Genomic DNA, 19,196 nt, shown 5'->3' with positions numbered 1-19,196 from the left:
CCCAAGTGCTCACTGGTAACTCCCAGGACGGATCAGTAACACCAGTTAGTAGAGATGCAAATATCCCCATTTATGTAATCTCCAGCTGTTAATGAGCAGATTTGATCTGGGTATTTCATGTTGCACAGTAAATCACTTTATATTTCAGTGGCTTCAAATAAGGGCAATATTTATTTCACTCACAAATCTGATTGGAGCAATACTGAACAGGTCTTGCTCTTTCCTTCTCCAGTGACATCACTGGGGCAGCTGGAAGGAAGGAGCTAGGAGCCTTCTGCCCTTGCTCACTCACAAGCCTGGCTGTGAATGCTGGAAGTTGCCTTGGATCCTCGCTGGGTCTGTCAGCTTAAACGCTTTCATATAGCTTCTCCATATAGCCTGGGCTTCTTTACAACATGATAACTGCTTGCCAAGGTTGAGAATACTGCAGAGAAGCCGATAAAAAGCCACATCTTGTCATTATGTAATATCTCTTAAGGCTAGCTTTTATGATCAATCAATTCAGTGTCACTTTTGCTCTATTTTGCTATATTTTAATGGTCAAGACTGTCCCAAAGTCTTGCCTAATTTTGAGAAGAAAGAAAGTCACCATTCCTTGATGGGGTGACCAGGAAATGGATTAAGATAAGGTTTAACTCACCCAAAGTCAATGGTTGCAATGTGGTGAATTCAGAGTAAGGACCTCAGGCTCCCAGGATGGAGTCATTTCCTACAAATGTCTCTTCAGCTGTCATGTAGCTATTAGATAGCAGGAGGATGAGTGGATGACCAGTGATAAAAGTGAACACAAATTCAAAGCACAATGAAAAGGATAGGCTTGTACAGGAATGGTGAAAAAGAAAATTGGTATTTGGGTGCTTGCTCTACCATCCTATTGCCCTTTGCAATTCAGCAATGTGTACCAGTGTCCTCACTGGCAATCTTCTTGGTATCAGGGATATGGCAAATATGTTTTAGGTCCTTCCTGGAGATTTGTGTTGAAAGGATTCTGAGGCCCAGTGCTGGATTATTACTAAAGAATGTTGTGCTCAGTCCACCACAGGCAAGGAAACAAGGGAAGGTGTAAGGGCACCTATGTGTCCTACCAAATGTAACAACCTTGCTTTCCAACTTTCCCTTCACCAAACAAAATTAGTGCCATGTCCTCTTACCTTTCACTCTGAAGTCTCTGCAGACTTTGGAGTTATTTTTCTCATGCATTGTAAATCAGCATCAAGATCTGCATCCCTGATTATAAGCAAGAATGGCAGATTCACCTTTTTCTTGGGGGAAAGGTCCACCTACATGAGGAAACAGGAAGCAGACCTGCTTTCCCCTCATTCTCATCCCAGTGCCTCTCACCAAACTGGGCTTCACAATACAGCCTTCTCCAGGTCCGGAAAGTCTGGTGCAGAGCCTCTTTACTTCTTAAAGTACATTGACACTCAATTGGTTTTGAGAATTTTTAAGAATCTTTCAAAATCCCTTACAGTGACTGGAAATGGGGTGTTGCAAATTCAGGGTTGGGGATTATTGTGGAGAAGCTAAAGAGATGACTGTGTCCTTAACAACCAGTAGAAAGTGCTGCTTTGGTTGTTTTGTCTGCTGAGGAGCGGGTGGTGCATCAGATAGACAGACAGGATCAGACAGTCAGCACATCCACTGACAGATGGTGCTTGTGTTTATATGACACCAAAATATTTGTCTTAAAGGCAGCACTCTGGAATGGTAAACCTGAGCCTGACTGTTTTTATTCCCCTGATTTAACTGCTTAGCTTAGCCTCAAGCAGGCTGCCTAGAGTGGTAGAGTGAGCAAGGGCTTTGGAGGCAGACAGAGCTGGATTAGACTCTTAGTTCTGTTCCTTGTGAGCCCTGTGACTTAGTGTCCTAATTTGGAAGATGGGATCAATGCTATACAGTTACTGATTCTCACTTTGAATATGTAAGCTTATATGTGAGAGTTAAGAGGGCAAATGTACATGACATACATCGTGAACATTTAATAAATCCCATTATCCTCCTGCTTTCTTGTCTGTCTCTGCAGAACATGAGGAGTATGATGGAAGCAGCGGCCACCTGGATTACAGATGTGGGGGACAGGAGGTGATCTGGAGGCAGAGATGACACCTGTAAACACAGCAAGTTATGTGAGTCTCAGCTTCCGACCCAGAGAGCCTGCGGATCCTGGGAAGGCAGAGGAATCAGTCCTGAGGGAAAAATAAATAGGTCAAGGTTTTGAGTCTGCTCATTGAAAAGCTGTGTCTCTATATGCAGCTGCGCAACAGTACAGAAGGGGAATCAGACTGTGTGACTCAAGATGAAGTCAGAGGCATGGCAGAGAGAATCTGGAGGAGGAAGGAAATTTGAAACCTTGCCTCAGTTTCTCCACCTTCTGTGCCAACAGGAAAAGAGCAGACTCTCTTTTTCAGCTCCAGATAGATTTGTGACTTCCTAGAGGCTGAAGGGAAGGACAAGCTGAAGATCACAGAGAAAGGGATATAGTTAATAAAGAAGCCGTGTTAAGGGCTTAAGAGAGGAAGAAATTCAGGTGAAAGGCAGCAGTTACAAGTTGGCAGTGATAGTTGCAAACCTTAGTCTCAAAATCATCAATTGTTTCTTATACCTTTATAATAATTTTAAACACACACACATGGGTGTATGTCTTAGATTCTGTTTTAGTTTCCTAGGGCTACTGTAACAACACACCACAAATTGGGTGGCTCAAAACAATGGTTCTGAAGGTTGGAAGTCTAAGATCAGACTGTTAGAGCCCACTCCCTTTGAAACCTGGAAGGTACAGTTCTTGCCTCCTACTAGCTTCTAATGATTAGCCAGCAATCACCAGAATTGGTGTTCCATCATTTGAAGCTGCAGGAATCTCTGCCTCTGTTATCACATGGATTTCTCCTGTGTGTCTGTGTGCAAATTTTTCTCTTCTCTCTTTCTCTTTTTTTTGGTACCAGGAATCAAACTCAGGACCTTGCACTTTCCAGGCAGATGCTGTGATGCTGAGTTATATCCCTGGCCCAATTTTTCTCTTCTTTTAAGGACATCTGTCATATTGGATTAGATTCTACCTTAATGATCTCATTCTAACTTAATTGTACCTGCAAATGTTCCAAGTAAGGTCACATTCATAGGTATTGGGGGCTAGGACTTCAACATGTGCTTTTTATGGGGCAAAATTCAACCAATAACAGACCCCCTATGAAAATCTAATGAAAGCTATGGACTGTATAGAAAAACACATACGTGTCCAGAATACAAAATTTGTAAATGATCTTGGGATGTTCACAGAACTTGAAGCCTTTGCGGATAAGCAGCTTTTTGGGTAGATTTCCAGAAGTGAAGCTCTGAGGCCCCAGTCTAGCACCCCTGCATCACAATCTGTATTTTGGTGAAATTCCTCAAGCACCGTTCTGAAGTTTGATAAGCCCTGCTCTGATTGGCTGACCCCGGATGAAGAACCACTCATGTCCTTCTTTCTCTTGTTCCATCTCTGGATTCTACCTGGCAAAACCAAACTCACCTGTCCAGTTATTGTTCCCTACTGTTTAACACAACTGCTTCCACTGCAGCCAGGCCTATGTTTTCTCTGTGCCATCTTCTTTTAGGTGACATCTCTAACACTTATTTGATACAAGGCAGACTGCATTCATTCATTCAACATATGAATTTGAGCTCAGTATGCTCAAACATGGAACAACTACTTTGTGTTGGGCCTTGTACAAGAAGTATAGGCTATAGTTCTGTCTGTTAGAGTGCTTCTTATCCCCCCACCACTATGTGAACCTGCTTGCTCTTCAGGGTCCACACTAACAATGACCTCAACTTTGCCTGTTCACCTCCCCTAAACCATGGTGGTTATTTTCTGCAGTAAACTGAAATGTTCACTGCCTTGTTGTGAGTGCAGTTGGGTAGTAGTGGAGCAGAATTTCCTTTTTTTCTGCACTTTACCTCAGCAAGAAAAATACCTTTAGGAGTTGCAAGTAATTCTGGTTTAGAGATAGCTGTTAGCTCATACTTGGGGTAGACTTCGTTAATTTGGAAAAAGCTTCTAGACTGGATTTTATTATACAAATGTAAGGAAGCAAGCCAGTTTGTTGATTTATTAAGTACATTGATTTGTCTTTTAAACTTACTTTGGGTATTATTTTTCTTGAATGTATTTGATGAACGTGAACTTTTCTTCACCATAGTTAACCATTTTTATTTTTTCTCTTGAATGTATTCAGTTAAAGTAGTTTTCCTGAATTATCCACCCAATTTCCCTTTCTCCTCCTATAGCTCATACTTCCTGGTCCTCCTAGCACATTTTCTTCATTTTCCCATTAGAATCGTCATCTTCTGACACATGACAGCATTTATTATGTACATTATCCCACAAAGGCAAGAAACTTTATTTTGTTCACTGGTATTGCCTGAGTGCTTGCAATAGGACTTGCCTCATAAAAGTCACCCAGTAATATTGTTGAATAAAATAGGTTTTTTCCAAATGTAACTAACATTTCTACATTTCATATAAAATTTTCTTACCTTACACTTGTATTTTATATCTTATTCTAGTATATGTCATTTTCCCTTGTTGAAAGTATTTATAGACTGTTTTGCAAATGTCACCAAGTAACCAATTCACTGAATTTCACAAATAACAAATATAAGATTTATAAGGATTTTTTTTTATCTACAAGTTTTACGGTGATTTAAGATAGTTTGAATAGCTTTGGAAAAAATCAGTGATGCTTTAATTTGTAGGTTTTTGTGTTGTCTTCCTGATGGTGTTTTGGGAGCTGTTCCTTCTCTCTGGGTCTGCCCCAGCTTTGTGCTGTTGTGGCCGGAGGGCGGTGGGACAGAAAGAGAGGCTCTTCTCCTGGAGACATTTGGCAGGGGTGAGTTAGTGCTGAGGGCTGGGCTGTGTCTGGCTGGGTGTGAGCTGTGGAACTTGAGGCGGCAGAGGTACAGGACAGGGTGGGGGCTGGTGGGAATGGTGAAAGGTGAGACAGAGAGTGGTAGAGCTGACAATAGGTGACAGTTTGAAGATTGTGGCTCATGGCTCGCAGTAGCCTTCTAGGTCCTGCCAATCCTTTCAGCACAAGTTTCCAAATTTGTTCTTAGTGAGTTAACCTAGAGTATCCATTGCTATGGAGAAAACTTGTGAAGTCTGCAAAAATTTGATGGTGGGTGCTTCAGTCTGAGACATTGTTTTAGTTATCAGTGTTACTTAGATGAAATATGGTGAGAACATTCCCTTGAACCTTCAGAAAAACGTGTTTTTCCCCTCTGTAAATGTGCGTGCATTTCAGAGCCATCTGTTAGTTCCAGACCTAATGCTGTTTGAACTGCCAGACTGGATGGCTGCTGCTGAGCCTTGGGATGGGTTGATCTGGGCTGTGCATGGGATATTCCCTTAATAGAGATGCTGATCCTCCATTGTGAGTTTATCATGGGCTTAGACTGGGAAAGAGGGATCTTTGTTATGGAGAAGGACATTATATAATTTACCTTTCAATGTATTACCTATTTGGGACTTTGAGCCTGACCAAGCCATACGATTGTTTGATTCTGGAGAAAGTCTAGCAAAAGCATTAGTGTAAAAGGAAATGATAACAGGACCTTGGTCCCTGTGGAATGCTGCTGGGACAGCTCTAGATACCCGGAGGAATGATAACCTGGTGCCTGGCTAAGTCAAAGTCCAGTTCCTGGGATAATCAAGCTGTATTGTCCTTGTTTATCCTGTTAATGATTCCTCCCACTTCCCCTGTTGCTGCTTTTTGTTTATATCCCAATAAAAGGATAAAGAAAATTGTAATCGAGGCTTCAGCCCTGGAGGCTGTAGCTCCCTGATCCCATAACTTTGCCTCTCTTGTTTTTCTTTTCATCCATCACACCTTGTTCTTGGGACCCGTCACCCCTGACAGAAATCAACTATCCACCGATACTTTGTCTTTTTGCGGAGTAGAGAGGGTCAGATGTTGGACTCACAGAGAAGAGAGGCTGCAGACACTTGTTGGTGACTGTTTTAGCACCTGAAATGTGAGGCTTGGTCAGGACCCCAACGCAAGTTTGTTCCAGTGATCTCAGGGTTACCTCTTAAAATAGTGTGGAAGCCTGTATCCTTGACCGGAAGGAACTGCAGCAAGGGAAGTTGAGATGGCTGGAGGAGCCAGCATAGATGGTTATGAAAAACCCGCAGAGTTGAAGAAAACCATGGTCTAGAGGAATGTCATCTGTCAGAGGCAACAGACCGGCATGGAGACAGATCTAGGGAGATGGAAGTCCTCCTTTGGGATCTCTGAAAATACCTGGGGCATGGAGCAGCCTCATTAAATTTTGGAAGCTTTAGAATTTTCAGATGGGAACTCAGAATCATTGTCATGTGAAGATAACAAGATCTTATTTTGTGTCTTATTTTATTAGGCTGGTGACACAAAATACAGTATCTGCTTGGCCACATCTTCCAGTAAGCTTCCTGAATATCTTAGTCCATGTGACAGCCCAGGAAGTGCCTGATTTTCTTTTTCTTTTTGTGTACTTTCCATTTTCCTCTCCTGTCAGGTACCTAGGACAGTTTTCTGAGGGAAAAACAGGGACTTAGCTGCTTTAATTTTGCCTTAAAAACTTCCTGTGTGGGGTCCCTTAGAGAATGTGTGACAGCCTCATGCACATCAGAAACCACTGGGTCAGGCTGACCAGAGATCTGGCTTCCCACACAGAAGCCCAACGGGGAGTGGGCTGCAGGAATAGTTGAGACAGACTGGCCGGGGCTTTCCTGGGACAGCGAAATTTCTATTTCTCAGCCTGGCCCCATTTTGTGATGAGGAAGAACTTGGAAATGTCCTGGATCTTTCTCCTCCGAGGAAACAATTGAAATTCTGTGAACCTCCAAAAGTGATGAGTTAGCTCCTAAAATTGTGATGTTAGGTGAATTTAGAGAAGCTCTGCTGAGAGTGAGTAAAAGCTCTGAATAGAGAGGGCCTCTCTGTAAGTGATTGCTCAGTCTCAGTCACGTAGCTGGCCGCTTGGAAAGGACAAAGAGTACTGTATGGGCTTGAAATAAAACCTTTCAAGTGTACACCATGTTAAAAAGATGTGAAGTCAGTTGAGGGACATAACTTGAACTTTATTATTTTTCTTGAAATGTATCATATAGAGTGTGAAATGACCATATAGATTATCGTACAAAGGGTTATCTCTTCTTTCTAAAGTATATTTTGTACATGAATCTCATTGCAGAGTGTTTTCATTAGGACAAATAATGAGGTCATGTTTTAATGGTAGGATGCAACAGCCTCCTTAATCTTTTTTTCTCCTTTCTTGTGGGTAGGTCATGAGAATCATCCCAGAAGGATGTTATAATATCATTGTACAGATATAAAACTGAGCTATGTGAGTTTAGCTAACTTCCATTATGAATAAAGTCAACTAGAAATACTCGATGGATCCTTACCCCAGACCACACATTTGCTTCTCTCTGGAATTATACCTGTGGGCAATTGCATAACTTCAGCCTTGAAAGTACATACACCAGGGCACTTTACAGTCAGGTAGACACTGAATCAAGGGTGTCCATCAGAATTCCTTACCAACTTTATAAATATCCTATATTCCGGGTCACTGTGAAGAACTGAGTCAGAGTGTTTGGTGGAGGTTTGGAAAACTATGTTTTGAAAAACTTCCCGGCTGATTTGGAATTTCCTTTGATTAGTAACTGCCTGTCCAGTGGGTAAGGCTAGCAGGAGTTAGGAGAATGTGAATTAAATTTTAAATCTTGGGTATGAGGGAAGGGTCCTTCTAGGACTCAAACAGGGAAACTATCCAGTGTTGAGGGGTCAGGAAGTTCTTCCTGGAAGCAAGGAGCATTCAAGTGTGAGGAGGCAAGGGGCAAGAATGGTGATGATCTTGAAGAAGGGATTCTGTTAAGAGAAGAAACAACCTGCATGGACTTGGGTACAGGTGAAGGCTGATGATTAGGGATATTGTGCCAGTAGTTCCGGAGCTTGGGTTTCATGACCTGAGATGGCAGTGGTGCTAGCAGAGGCAGTGTGTCTAGAAGTCACAGTCCAGTCAGTGATGGGGCCAGTAGGAGGACTCGAGATTTACCTCAAGGTTTATGCTATAATTCATCTATATGCCCTTCCCCTTTGTGAAGTACCAGGCATTCCCCTTAAAAAGAACTAAGCGTTCAGAGATGACACTATGATAAGTAGAGTGAGACCTGGGATGACAGTCTTACACTAGCCAGTATATCCCCAGGACATGATGTGTGACAGGCAGCACCAGATCCCTGGATTCAAATCCTAGCTCCGTTATTGGGAAGCTTCACTCTGCCCATATGTACTCATTCTGGTATTGTTTTGGGATTAAATGAGTTAGGACAGGCAAAACTTCTGCAGTAGTATCTAGTACCAGAGAAACTTTGGTCCATATTCATTGTATTGCTATTGTTATTCTTTCTAGGTTTTCCTTGTGGCAAACTCCTACTTCAAGTAGGAGTTTTGGAAAGAAGCTACTTCAGCAGTATATATTTTACTAACTGTTAAGAAGTCTATGAAGTAGGATGAATTAAAAGAGGGAGAAATCTGCCCTGAAAGCCTTTAGACAGACTCAGTCAATATTGATCCCTCCCTGGACCCACAAGAGATCTGTGAATACTGGATTCCATTGGAAGATATCTCATAAACATTCACTTTCCTGCCAAGATGGGGCTATTTGAGGACTTTTAGAGGGCCTGGACAAGATCTTATTAATTTTATATTATCTCCAGCATCTACTGCAAGTTTCATTATATTTATTTAGTGACTACATGCATAAGCAGACATTTTAATGATTATCTCTGATAAAGATCATATTATAGCAGAGAGAGGAGAAAACTAACAAAGACTTTTTCAAGCTCATCCAAGGTCTTATCTGTTTCTGAATATGCAGCTGAGTCTTCCTACAAAGGTTTACCCTGCACTGTTACTGTAGGTTAAAGGAAATGCTCTCTCCGAAGCTGAGTTGGAAGGCCTAGGCCGATTCCCCAACCTGTAATAAAGTGTATGTATAAAGATAGGAGTGTTGTTATACGATTTAATTAGTACATCACTCAGACATTTGGACCAATGCCTGGCTCTTTTTTTGCATGTTCATTTAGCTTTTAGTCTAACTCTCATGTGAAATAAACAAAAAGGCTAATTGCTTTTGGATTTTAGCACTGGGTGAAATACCTGGACTCATTACGTGAATCATATTTTATAGGTAGATTAAGGGTTCTATTGGCAAATGAAAAATTCCAAGATGACAGCTGTAATGCTTAAAGTGAGGCGATTGAAAGGTTTGGGCTCCCAGAGGCAGCATATGAATCCATCTGACATGTTCCTAGTTTTCATAGCAGCATAAAATGTTTGCACACTGATGAGAACACTGTCTCAGGATGGTAAGAGTTTATATCTCATCACTGTAAAACAGTTATGTGTTGGTAAATGTTTAAGAACTAGTTCTCCAGGAAAAAAGAAAAAGTCCTAATCTTTAGCATTCACCAATTTCTACTGTGTAAATATTACCACAATGGCTGGGAATTACAAATTCTTAATCAACTCTCACCAGCCCATGTGAGCTGCCTCTAGCATACCACTGCTTTCTCAGCAGGGGCACAGGTGGAGCTGGGCCTGGACTCAGACTCGAGGGGGTTTTAAGTAACTTCAGCAAGACTTTAGGCTGGGTGAAGTGGCAAAGTGTATCCGTTATGTTACGGGGTCGTCTTCTTTTAGAAATAGCTCACCAAGTAAATGTTAGTTTAGGTTCTTTCTTTTTCACAAGAAGAATTGAGTGAAACAGGCAAAAATGGTGCAAAATTTATTTGAGGGAAAGGTGAAGGAGGAACTGGCTCTGCAGAGTGAACTTGGCCAGAACAAAAGAGAGGGAAAAATTAAAAATAAAAGTGCACCCTGGAGGACAAAGGGTGGGCCGCCGTGAAGAAAGCCACGGTAACAAGTTCTTCATGGTGTCTGTGTCCTTTTATCCCTTCTACTCAATGAGAAAAACCATGAGAACTACATATCTAGGGTCTTGGGAATTGTTTGGTGCATGTCCTAGGATCTGAGCACACCTCCCTTCCCAGCAGTGAAAGCCACAAGTTTCTCCTGAAACCTGGAGCTTTGGTCCCTGGGACATGGCAGCATTAATGTACAAAGTCACAGGAAGTCAGGCTGTGTCTCACTATTTGATCTCCTGCTTCTATTTTCTGGTATTAAAATGTAAGTGAAATCATGTAGTATGTACCCTGTTTTGTTTTGCTTCTTTTATTCAGCATATTTAATTTTGAGATTCTTCTATGTCATATGCACATCAAGTTCTTTTAGTAGTTTTTCACTGTGTAGGTATACCAAAAATTGTTTTTCCATTTAACTTTTAATGGATATTTGGGTTGTTTGCAGTTTTTGGCTATTCAAATAAAGTTGCTGTGAACATTTATATAGAAATCTTTGTGTGGACAAATGTATTCACTTCCCCCTTGGATAAACAAGAGTATAATGGCTCAATCTGATGTTAAGTATATATTTATCTTTTTGAGTGGTTGAACCAGTTTATATTCTCATCATTACTGTATGGGAATTCCAGTTGTTCCTTATCCTCACCAACAGTAGCTGTGGTCAAGTATCTTAATTTTAAAGAATCTAATATGTGAGTAGCAGTATTTCATTATATTTTAATTTGCATTTCCCTAAAAATCCATAATGCTTTGCTTTTTTATGTGCTTATTTGTCATCTGTATATCTTCTTTGATGGAATATCTATTTGAATTTCTGGTCCATTTAAAAATGGATTATTTATTTTCTTATTATGGAATCTGGATTACAAATTCTTGATCAGATATGTAATTTGTAAATATTTTCTCTTTGTCTCTACCTTGTAATTGTGTTCTCTTAGCTGTATCTTTTGAAAGGCACCATTTTTTTTTTTTCTGGTACTGGGAATCAAACTCACGACCTTGCGCTTGCCAGGCAGGCATTGTACCGCAGAGCTAAATCCCCAGCCCCTGAAAAGCAGCATTATTAGTTTTGATGAAGTCTAGTGACATTCACAGGAGGCTAACAAAGTTTTTGGGAGGATTAAATCAGCATGAACATTAAGTGAGTTTATACTGAAAGGGACAAATTCAGTGCAAGGGGAAAAGAGGCTGTGGGACTCTCAAAAATTTTCCAAAATGAACCAAGCAGAGAAAATCACTCAGGTACAATAGCATGCTACCTTTGGTGAAAAATGAAGGACAGCAAACTGAAGAGCCCCAAAGACAGGGACCAGATGCACAGAGAATTATTCAAGGAAGTTCAACTTTTGGTTGCTTGGATTTAATAGTTGCTGTAGTCATTCCTTTGTGCTCCCCATATTCCTTATTTGTGAACAGGGATGACGACAGATGCTCTATTATGCCAGCCCTACCACTGTGTGTTTGGTATACAAGGTTAACTAACTGGTCTCTTAATTTTACAGATGTGTGGCTGAGGAATTCATGGAACTATACTTAAGAAATTATACCTGAGGAGATTCATCCACAAGTGTATCTGACTTAGATGATGAGAGTCTGGCCTCTTAGTCAGTCCTGTAATGGGAAGAGACTGTTTGAGTTCTTGGAGAGAGTATATTTTGCACTTGAGCTCACAAATCATCTCAGTCCAGGCTTCATAATTGCACTTTGTCATTCCATCTTTATGAGCACTGTGTTGCTCCTGGGGCCAGCAGCAGGCTTTTGGTTACTTTGTGTAAATGATGCTGCAGGGAGGCAAAAAGGCGGGGAAAAGTATTGCTGAAGAAGTGGGTCTCAGTGTGGAACACTGACCTCTTGTTCTATTTGCCCAGGAAAAATGCAGGTGTGGTATCTGCTTGTTTCTTGACTTCTGCTTTTACTAGCATTTCAAGCTCTTACCATTTGCATGTTTGTGTCCCCACCAAGTACATATGTTCAAATCTAATCATCAAGGTGATGGTAGTTGGAGATGGATCTTTGGCAGGTAATTAGATTATGATAGTGGTGACTTCATGGATGGGCTTAGTGCTTTTAGAACAAGAGGCCAGAGAAGAGCTAGCTTCCACTCTGTAATCTTTATCATATGAGGATAAAGGAAGACAGTCATCTGCAAATCAAGATGGTTTTCACAAGAATCTGACCATGCTTGCACCTGATCTTGGACAGATAAAACTCCAGAACTGTGAGAAATCTTTGTTGTTTAAGTTATCCAGTCTATGGTGCTGTGTTACCACAGCCTAGGTAGACTGAGGAGATACAAGCCTTACGTTTTCAGAAACCCAGTGAACATGATTTCTGTGTGCCTGCCTCTAATCCACTCCCTCATCCTGATAATAATCCTTCCATTTTCCCTAGAAAACCTCTTCCTAACCCTCAAAATATGGTCAGCCCCATTTCCTAATTGAGGGTGATCATATGACTTAGTCCTGGACAATCATCTTATTTTGATCAGTGATGAGAATGCAGGCCAAGCTAGTCCAAAGGAACTCAGTTACAGGTCTAGTTTTGAATGATTCTAGACCAATGCCTCTAGGAGTCTCAGACTGTGAGGGATAGGTGCTGTAGTGTCCATCTGTTCAGAGCAACGAAAGGGAGGAATCAACACAGGGGCAGGAGGAGCAGAAAGAGGGGTCTGAGTCCTGCATATGGGCCAGTAAACATGCTTTAGCCAATTAAAGAGTTGATTTTTAACTAACAATTTTGAGAACTAATAAAAGAGGTAGGTGAGTATTAGGAATTTTGCTTTCCATGAAGACTGTAGTTGTTGTTATTCTGGTCAGGGTTTAGTGAAGTTTCAGAGTTAAATAAGAGGAGAAAAAGTGGAAATGGAAAAAGAGGATGGAGAGAGAGAGGAGAAAGAAAAAGATAGGAGAGAGGGAGGGAGGGAAGAATAAGAGAGAAAGAGAGGGAGAGGGGGAGAGAAGGAGAGGGACAGAGAGAGAGATAGGAAGAGACAGACAGAGAGGGAGAGAAGAAGAGAGGGAAAGAGGGACAGAGGGAGAGAGAGAGAGAGAGAGAGAGAGAGAGAGAGAGAGAGACAGAGAGAGAGAGACAGAGAGAGAGAGAGACAGAGAGAGAGAGACAGAGAGAGAGACAGAGACAGAGACAGAGAGAGAAAGACACTTTATTATGCCAGACATTTAGTCCTAAAAACAGCACTTTTACCCTCTCTACTTGGCAGTAAAACAGTATTTCTAGCTGATTTAAGAAAAACAAACAAACAACCGCTCTAAACTATACCTCTGTGAAACAGGAAAAAATAAAGACCTGATATCTTGTCTTGGAAGTATTTCTTCTCCTTGTCTTGCATTAAGCCTCTTTCTTCCTTCCCCATCCATACCTCTGTCTTTGTTCTTGATGATGCTGTTTACCATGTGACTTGAATTTCCAGCCTTTATACAAATGAAACCCATTTGGAGTTTGGAAGGCATCCCTGTTAATGATGAGATGCTGACCTTTTTTTTTTTTTTTAAACCCAGCAATGGTCTACATTTTACAGCTATTGATTTAGCAGTCCACTGTGCATTCTACCACCTGTCATACACAGCAAAATTATTTCCCCTTCCATTGAAAGAGAATTTAACACTTCATACTGGATCATTTCACTTCTTACCTGGGGGAGGTTAGCACACCAGGGGACTTGCCCTGATCACAGCAGATGTGTATGTATGTATGTGCATATATGTGTGGCTGTGCATGCCTGGAACATGCATGCACACACAAACCTGCTGTTTGTGTAGTTGTGTTTCTCTCAGTGTAAGCAAAACTGACGAATGTTTCACCCACAAGAGTTGTTTCTTGATTACGGACTGGCAGGGCCCTTCACCAGTTGTTTATAGAAATTATTAGGTGATTACAATACAACTGGTTATATTTTAAAAGAATATGTTAGAATTTAGGGTTTCCAACTCAGACTTCTCCAGCTGCTTACTCTATGCGGCTTTCTGAGGCTATGCGGAAGTGGGCAGGCTGGTGGCTGGGCTGTCCTCAGGGCTTTCCTTGGCTTCCCTGATTGTAAAAGGCTGTTCTGACTGGAAACCAGCTGGTCCTCCATGAACTGTGGGGTTTAGCAGCCTGGATTATGGACTGGAGTTTCCTTTACTTTAACACCCACTCCTGAAACCATCTCCAGAGCTTCCGTGTTAGCCCCTTTCTCCCTCTCTCTCGGGGTCCAAATGGGAGAGAATATTTTACCACTTGCCTTGGCTCAGCGGTCTGGAGGGCCTGTCAGCGTGCTGTCACATCCTGGAGAACAGCTCAGCTTCTTAGCAGGACATTCAAGGTCTTCCTCTCCCTGTCCTTCACTGTGTTTCCAGTCTTGCCCGATTCCCCTTGTCATGTTCCTCAGTTATGCTAGATGCCAGGCAGTGTGATATGCGTGAGGTTCCTTTGTCTGCAACCACCTGGGGGTTTCCTCCTCATCTTTCAACATGCCCAGTATGAGGCCTGCCCCGCCCCCACCTCAGGTACACTGGCTAACCTTTTCTCTGTGTGAACATATTTCTAAGGTGACTATGACTATTCAGTTTAATTAATTAACTAATTAATTAAAATATAGGCATCTCTTTCTTTAGGCTGTCAGCTCCCGTGGACAGCTATGTCTTTTTCACTTTGCTATGTCTAGTACACAATGTCTGAACTGTAGAGGAACTCTGAAAAGATCTGTTGGGTAAATGAATGGCACAGAGAAACAGCGCTACTGAGATAGTTCACGTTAGGAAGAAATCACCATGATAATGTTCTGTGTCTTGACAGGGTTTTCTTTTTACAGGCATGTATATTTGTCAAAACTCATGGGATATTATACTTAAAATTCATGCAATTCACTATATGTAAATTTTACCTAGAAAAAGTACTATAAATAAGCTGTGAACTCTAGTTAATGATAAATATGATAAAGTGTTTAGGAGTAAAATATACTGATGTTTGAAACTTACCTTGAAATGAAGCAAAAAACAAGATGAATGAATAAAGAATAGGTAAATGAACAGCAAGTGTAGTACTGTTAATTACAGAATCTAGATGGAGGCTATATAAATACATACCTCACATTTCTTTCAATTTTCTTTTTTTTTATTTTAAAAATAAAAGGAGGAAAATATTAACAGACAGACAACATTTTACAAAATAGCAAAAGAACAGCACAGACAATACAGAGTTACAAACAAAGTGGTAGGAAATTAACAATGCTTGTTGTATTACATATTGATATCTTCAAAGTGGTTTCTCATGAAAACAGATAGAGATATGCAATATTGATCAATCAAGGACTCACTGACAGTTTCTTTCAGCAAAGAAATAGAAGACAGTAGAGCAACTATGTTAACTATCTTGTATATTCAATTTTCTATATGTTGGAAAATGTTCATAAAAAGTATTAGAAATAAGAAGAAAATCACCAAAGGATGTACTTTCTGATTATAGAGCTGAGAATTCTAAAGTTCAGTTCTGAACCCATATTGCACATACAGATATTTACTCCACATAGGTTAACCAACCACTTGGTCCACTGCAATTCTTCTAATCCCTGGGTCCAACTGTTCACTGCAGCCTATACTTCCCAGTACTGTCTCAGTCCCTGGCCCTCAAAGTTGCTGTCTGTCATTCATGGCCTCTTGTCCTGACATTGGGCTCCCTCCTCCATCTCTGCCTACTGTGGAAAGTGCAGCCTCATGGAAAGGGCTGTGGACGCCCCTGTTTTTCTGCTGAGACTGCTTCTTAGTCTTCCTTTTTTTTTCCTTTTTGAAAATCAGTTCAAGTGGTCCTTGTTCTTTGTTTCCCCAGAGAATCAAAGAGGAGGAAGCGACTACTACAAAATATTCAAAGCTCTGAACTGGAATTGCAAAGGAGAAAGCGGGGATACTTCATATGAAAAATGTTTACTGGAGGGAGTGAATTATCTCTTTCCCCTCAAAAATGAGTAAAGAAACTGAAGACAACAAATGTTTTCTTTGGAAAGGAATATAGGTTCTTTTATTGCCATTTTCTCTTCCTTATATTTCGTTATTGGTAGGAAATACTGTTATAAAAAATAAAGAGTACCCACAATCCCCCCGTGAAAAACATGAAATGCATGCCTCTGGCTGTCTTTGGACAGCAATATTTAGAAAAAAAAATTAGGTGGCAACAGAATACATCCTTTCCATCCCTATAAAACTCAAGTAAGCACTCTTTCAGCTTCCAGTCAGTATTTAATCAGCACACCATAACTTTTATGGGGTGGAAATGAAACGCTTCTGAGACACTAAATTTCAAATGTTGCTGTAAACTTTGGTCATCTGAGTTTGATTTACATATGATTGTCCCATCCATTGCAATGATGGGGATAATGATGATTGTTGCTGTTGATCACCTGGGAAAACACACACACACACACAGGCACACACACGCACACACATATATGCACGCACATGCACATGAACATGTATGAGTGTTACAGTCACTATCAACGGTGTCTTTAACATATTGAATTAGAAGTAGGGACCAAAGATAAATCATAACTTTTACCTATCAAAAACAAGCATAATTTACACGAGTGTCAAGATAACATCAGTATATCAGTTAGGGACCTTGCAGTTGAAAGTTACACATGAGCTTAAATAATAAAGTTAAATAATTCATGTAACTAAAAAGGCTAGACACAGGGAAGTTCTAACCCAGTGGTTCATGTTGTTAGGGCGCTGGCTTTATTGCTTTACAATTCTCTGTATTTTGATTTCATCCTCAAGTGGGCTTTCCTCATAGTGGCAAAATGGAGGAATTTTAAGCTTCCTGTTTTCAGAATAGGAGATAGAGCCCTTGATCAAGTAATTCAACAAAAGTTTTGAGATTTATTTTGATAGGGCTCCCAGAGGATGTAGGGCGAACCAGGTAAAGAAATGTTGTGTCCAGAGAGGTAGGCTATGACTAAGCTGTTTAGCTTAAGTCATTCACTCCATACCTGGACCCAGACAGTAGTCTGCTTCTTTGGCTCTCCATGTGTATCCATATGGCTCCCCACATGACAATGGGGGCATAAAAAGAAGACAGAAGTATGCTGGATAAGTTACTGCAGATACCCACCCACAAATCATCACTTTCCTTCTTATGCCTTGTAAAGTCAGGTTTCTATAATGAAAATCAAATCATAAAGACCAGGTATTATTTTCCCTGTCTACACAGAAACAAAAATCAAATATGTTAAAGATATAAAAAATACAAAAAGTTTTATTGGACACAGGCAGTGGGGTTTTTGACCCCACTTCAACAGCTGGGCACTTCATTTTATTTCTAGTTTTCTTTCCAGAATGATATTGACATGTGTCTATTTTGCCTTTGCTGATTCATTTGGCAATAACAAGTTATAGGAGTAAGTACATATTGAAAAGAGTACATACAGCAATAGGCAGGTTGCATATAAGGGGAGGGAGGAGTATTTAATATGTGTCAAAGAGAGCTAACATTTGCTGAGAACCTGTGACAGCAGTTATGAGGAATGCATGGTTGCTTTATTTCTTTTTAGCAACAGAGAAAATACTGAAAACGCTGAAAATGGAAGAGAAATAAATGTGCTTCAAAAAGAGTAAAAATGTTCAGGCAAAAGATAAGGGAAGGGGAAAACCCTAGGCTCAAGAGAAGAAAGAGTTATAATAGAACTCAAAAAATATGTGGTTAGTCTGGACTGTACCTCTAACTGTGGGTTTTCTGTGCTATAAATTGCATAAAACACAGAGCACTGCTGTGAGAATATCCATGACCTGGAAGCTAGGAGATTTAAATGGCCTTATATGGACCACTGCAAAACCTGTGCCCTTCAGCAGCATGTTCTACTTTCTGGGACTGATAGGTGATATTCTTTGTAGGAGAAGATGTAAAGAATGAGAACCAGAACTGAAGCAAACAAGAGGTACTGCTCAGAAGGTGGTCAGTACTTAGTAAAGAAATTTGGCCGAATAGATGACCAGTGAGTTGGATATTTCTTTTGATCTATTAATATCTGTCTGTTTGTGAATCTATGATGATATAATCTGTGAAAAGAGGAGTGCTTTTGGCTTCTGATAAGTGTTATGGTGTGTCTGTCCTGTCTGCATGGAAGAGCTGGAAGGACACTCACCTATCCCAGACCTTCTCCTTTCTACTTACAGTTGGGTTCTCTTCTCCTCTCTACTTACAATCCCATTGGCTACAAGCAGTCCTATATGTGTCATGACCGGTGTACATCAGAGCTTGGACCCCTTGGCTGACTAATCACAGCCAGACTGGACCCAGACAGAGGGGTAGGGGAGACTGTACAGCCTAGAGTTGACTTCCTTATTGGCATGTGTATCTATTGGAGGAAGGCAAGATGAACTGGTTCTTCAAGCAACCTGTTACTTTGAGGAATCCTGGGGTTTGGCCACAGCAATATGTGAGAGAAATCATTTTCTCAATCTTTCCCACACTATCCCCACTGAGAGTGAATGAAAGAAAAATTTCCTAGGAAATGCTTAGGGGACTCAAGTGAAGGACCTTGAGACATGCTTTGGACCATGACATTGAAGGAATAGAACTTGCAGGGCAAGGTTAGTGACTACAGAGTGGTTAATGACCTTTCTAATGGGAAGGTCATCTGAGAAGACAGGTTAAAGCCAGGAGGCATAGCCATACCACCCCTAATGTTCTTTCCCCATTATCAGTCTTGAACAAATGCAGTTTGGACTTATTAATGGACCCTGCAGAATCACTCACAACAACTTTAGTTTATCTCTGGTTCTTCGGTTTTTCTCCGGTACCGGGAACCGAACTCACGACCTTGCGCTTGCCAGGCAGGCGCTTTTGCCGCTGAGCTAAATCCCCAGCCCCTAGGAATATCCATCGCCAAAACTTCCTACGCTGTGAGCAGGATTCGAACCTGCGCGGGGAGACCCCATTGGATTTCGAGTCCAAAGCCTTAACCACTCGGCCATCACAGCCGCCCACTCGGCCATCACAGCCGCCCACTCGGCCATCACAGCCGCTTATCTCTGCATAGATGCAACTGACTCTGGAGGTGAAGATACATACTGAAGACACATTGCAACATATATTTAAGGGGCAGAAATCCACACACACGTTAGAATGCACAAGGAACATCCTAGGCTCTATCTTCAGGAGGAGGTACAAAAAGCTCTAACATTGGAAGACAAGGGTGAAAATTTTCCTCCTCCCACAGAAACATCTATATTTTAAAGATATGGTTTTTATTTAGATGCAT

The 19,196-nt window shown here is 41.0% G+C and overlaps 1 non-coding gene across 1 annotated transcript; it reads right to left on the bottom strand.

Moving 5' to 3' along the window:
- Positions 1-18,833: 18,833 nt before the first annotated feature.
- On the bottom strand, positions 18,834-18,915 carry Trnas-cga. Its single transcript has one exon. It is a non-coding gene; the product is annotated as a tRNA-Ser (tRNA).
- Positions 18,916-19,196: the final 281 nt, after the last annotated feature.

This window comes from Chinchilla lanigera, unplaced genomic scaffold (genome assembly GCF_000276665.1).
Source record: "Chinchilla lanigera isolate Chin_1 unplaced genomic scaffold, ChiLan1.0 scaffold00100, whole genome shotgun sequence".
Lineage (NCBI taxonomy): Eukaryota > Metazoa > Chordata > Mammalia > Rodentia > Chinchillidae > Chinchilla > Chinchilla lanigera.
The sequence above is the reverse complement of the archived record's forward strand: the minus strand, read 5'-3'. Positions and strand labels throughout refer to the sequence as shown.